Genomic DNA, 4468 nt, shown 5'->3' with positions numbered 1-4468 from the left:
TTTTAATCAATTTAAATTTAAATAATCACATGTGCCTAGTAGCTACCATATTAGACAGTACAGACCTAGAAAATGTCCTCATTTTTCCAAAGGAAATTGGGATAAGAACAGATCTTACCTCTTGGATTGCTAAGAGGATTAAATGGGACAATTCCTGTCAAATGCTTAGTGCACTGCTTGACATATATTAGGCAACACTGTATAAATGTTATTTAGTATGTTGTTTCCATTACTATTATTAGTGTTCATATTAGTATCACCATTATCATCCAGCTAGAAGTCAAAAAAGAATTTACAGATCTTCCAGGTCAGCCCTATTGTTTTACTGATGGGGAACTTGAAGACAGAAGTGGAATTGACCTGTCAATTATTGTGATAGGAAGAAATCTAAGATGACATTCAATGATCCGTGCTCTTGTATATTTCCCTCTCCTTGAGCATGGTGGGACCTGTAACTTGCTTTTAACCACTAGAATATAGCAAAGGTGATAAGAAACCACTCCTGAGATTATGTTACCTTACATGCCTAAGGCGAAGAGATTTTTTGCAGATGTAACTAAGGTCTCTAAGCAGTTGACTTTGAGTTACTCAAAAGGTAGATTATCCTGGGTGAAGAAATAAGCTTTTTAAAATAGGGCCTAGGTGTTTACTGAAGTGAGAAACTAAAACCAGAAGAAACTGATTTCAGCTTTGTGCTAAGCAAAAGATCCAGCTAAGCCATGCTTGACTCCTAGCCTACAAAAAATGAGATAATAGATGGGTGTTGTTTTGAGCCTCTACATTTGTGGTGATCTATTACACAGCATAGAAAACTAATTCAAGCATATACTTGAAAATGGCAATACTGCATTTTTTAAGTGTAAGTAATGTATGTGTGTATTTCAAACTCTGTCTCATCCCTAATTCATTCTGACTTTAACCTTGTTTGTTGAAGACTTAGCCACACAGGTTTTCCAACTGTGTGGCCTTAACAATAATGGTGTCAGCAGCACCTCTAACAATTGACCTGCTATCCTGGGCAAAAGCTTCTCTATAAGGTTTAAAGGTCATTCACTCCAGCAAACCTTCCCTGACCAACAAGGTAATGATCCCCTGTTCGAGTCCCCTTAATACCCTATGGATGCCTTGGCTGGCCCCACATTTGTGCTTATTTGTTTGATATGTATCTTCCCTGATAGACTGTAATTTCTGAGTGGGCAGGGACCACATCTGTCTTTCGTGTTGCCGCTCATGACTCAAGGCCTGGCACATAGCAAATTCTCAATAAATACTTGCTAACTGGCTAAGGGGAGGCTTCCAAGAGGAAGTCATGCTTGGGGTAGCTCTTTACTTATGAACAAATGTTGACCCACAAAATAAGGGGCAAGACCACTTCCAGCAAAGGGAATTATTTGGGAAACATGGTGGCAAAGAACAGTCCTTGCTAACTCTCATGTTTTCTACCACTTAAATGTCAGAGCTCGGGGTCCAGTGTGGTGCTGGTATGTAGGCAGGTACCCAGAAAGTTTTGGGTAACTGACCAAAAAAGGTAGATGGAAATATGGGAGAATATTATCAAAAGGCACCCCAGTAAAACTCAATCACAAAAAGACAAGTCACTGAATTTAGAAAAGGGCAACAGAGCTAAATAAACTTCTCTCCAAAGAAGATATACAAATGGCCAATTAGTACACACAAAAAATGCTCAACGTTTTTAGTCATCAGGCAAATGCATATCAAATCACAGTGGGATTTGGGTCTGAGTGAAAAAAAAATTAAATAAACAAATAAATAAAATAAAATAAAAATAGAAAATAAATAAATAAATAAATCACAATGGGATACCACTTCACACCCAGTAGGATAATTACAATAAAGTCAAATAATAATAAGTGTTGGTAAATATGTAGAAAACTGGAACCCTTATACACTGCCCCAAGTAATGCAAAATGATGCAGGCACATAATCTGGCAGTTTCTCAAAAAGTTAAACATAGAGTTACCATATGACCCAGCAATTTCATTCCTAGATATATCACCCAAGAGAAATGAAAACACATCCACACCAAAACTTGTATCTATGTGTTCCTAGCAGCATTATTCATAATAGCCAAAAAGTGGAAACAACCCAAATTCCCATCAACTAATAAATGAATAAACAAAATATGGAATATCCATACAATGGAATCTTATTTAGCCATTAAAAGAATGGTGTAGTAATACATGTTACAACATGGATGAACCTTGAAAACACTAAACGAAAGAGACATAAAAGACCACATATTGTACAATTTCATTTATGTGAAATGTCTAGAATAGGCAAATATAGAGAGACACAAATTAGATTAGTGGTTGCTTAGGACTGGGGGACATAGGGAGGTTGTGGGATGAAAGCTAAAGAGCTCAGGGTTTCTTTTGAGGTGGTAAAATGTTCTAAAAGTTATTGTGCTGACAGTTGCCGAACAGTATGAATACACTAAAAATCACTGAATTGTACACTTCAAATAGCTGAATTGTATGGTATGTGAGTATTCTAATAAAGCCATTACTGAAAAAGAGCCCCAAACTTCTCAAATAGCATTGGTCCTGCTCACATTTCCCAATGGGCTTTAACCAGGCCACATCTTTCTCTGCTTCTTGCTGTCCACATCTTGTGGCTAAGAGAAGCCCACTTATAGCCAATTCATGTGACAGACCCCCACCAAGGGAAGTCTAGAAAGGAGATGACAAATTGACTAATTGCACTTAGGTTAGGAGTTGGGGGAACTGACCACTCTTCTGAGCGTTTGGGGAGATTTTTACCCCAAGATATCTGGGTGCCTGCTCAGAATGGAGCCTCTGAGACAGTGGTTCTTATTCTTGGGACAGGGACCACTATGAGAACCTGATGAAAAGCATGGTCCATCACACATACCCAGGTATGCAAGTAGTTTGCCTCCCTCTCTCTCTCTCTCTCTTTCTCTCTCTCTATCACACACACACACACACACACACACACACACACACACGCGTGCATGCACATACGCAACACTTTAGAATCAACTCCAGGGTCTTCACAGATCCCCTGAAATGTAAACATGGATATCTTAGGGTACTGCTCTGAAGGCTCAAGAGTTAAAGAAATCACACAGAGTGCACAGGAGACCACATGGACGGCTGCGTGCCCAGCAGTCAAGTGACCTGCCATCAGCACACCCTGCCTGCACCACGCCCTCTCCTGCCCAGCTGTGCTGTCCCTTTCACAGCTTCTCTCCCTTCTTTAAGTGCCTCCTTTGCTTCCAGATACCTTCCATCTCTCTCTTTCCTCTGTCCCTCTGTCCTTTTCTACCTGGTTTTCTTTTTTTCCTTAACTGCATAATTTGTTGCCAAAGAATATTCTTTTAGTATTTGTTGTTCTTGTTGACTATAGAACCGAAAAGGTCTCTTCCTTACCAACTTCCAGATTGTAACTATAAGAAAACAATATAAATCCATAAATCCATAAAAACATAATCGTAATTATTTATGTGTGGTTCTTAATCCATTTTCCTAAACGCTGAACAAAAGAATCTCAGATATGTACGTGTCTCCACTGGTTCTTACCTGACCTGTGCTATATTCCCTGAGTTCCTCTCTTACTTCTATTACTAATTTACAAGTTCCTTGTGAATATATAATATATACACATATATACATGTATGTATATATATATATATATATATATATATATATAATCCCAGAATAAAATACCTGTTCTCCAATGTCGAACTGCACCTGTTCTCCAATGTTGAACTGAAGTGAGGAGATAAAAGTGTATTCCCCTTTCTAGGCCACCCTGTCGTGTCATTACAAGCCTTGGGCATAGCTGGCCACTCTACTAGATAGTGAGGCTGAGGGAGTGAAGTTCCTGAATATGCCCCATACTTCCCAGGAGCCAGGGAGAAAGAGCTCACTGTGGTGCTGCCCAGGTGGTGGCAGGAGGTGAGGTGTGGCAGGGATGTGGGATCCCTGCCTCCCGCTTCCAAACCATTTCCCTTCTTTCCCACCCTACACTCCAGGCACACAGCTGGCAAAGGGAGGGAGAAAGCACCAAGAGTTTGATCTGATTTTCAGGCCTGTACCTGCCTTAACTGATCTTCCCAGTGCTGGCACTCTTTGTGGCCAAGTTGAGCCACTACAGAGAAAAATCAAGAAATATAACTGCATATTTTCTGATGCTCAGGCTAAAACACTTATAGGCAATTCCAGGAATCCACCCTCCCACTCAGTCCTTCCCAGCTATTTCAAAGGCTCATTTCTCTTCACAGGTCCTAATCTCATACTACCTTGACATGACTTCCTTCTGGACTTCCTTCACTGTGATCAAATCAAACAGGCGCCTTTCACCTCTTCTTCTGCCCTAGCACCACCTCTGCCTTCCTGGGGAACTCAAAGGAGCAGTGGCTGCCTCCCTACCTGGAAACCAAGCTCCTCCACCCACACCAAAAAGTGCCTTTTCCAGCTCTCTCCCT

This window comes from Galeopterus variegatus, unplaced genomic scaffold (genome assembly GCF_000696425.1).
Source record: "Galeopterus variegatus unplaced genomic scaffold, G_variegatus-3.0.2 Scaffold13094, whole genome shotgun sequence".
In the NCBI taxonomy this organism is placed as follows: domain Eukaryota; kingdom Metazoa; phylum Chordata; class Mammalia; order Dermoptera; family Cynocephalidae; genus Galeopterus; species Galeopterus variegatus.
Note: the sequence above shows the minus strand (reverse complement) of the source record.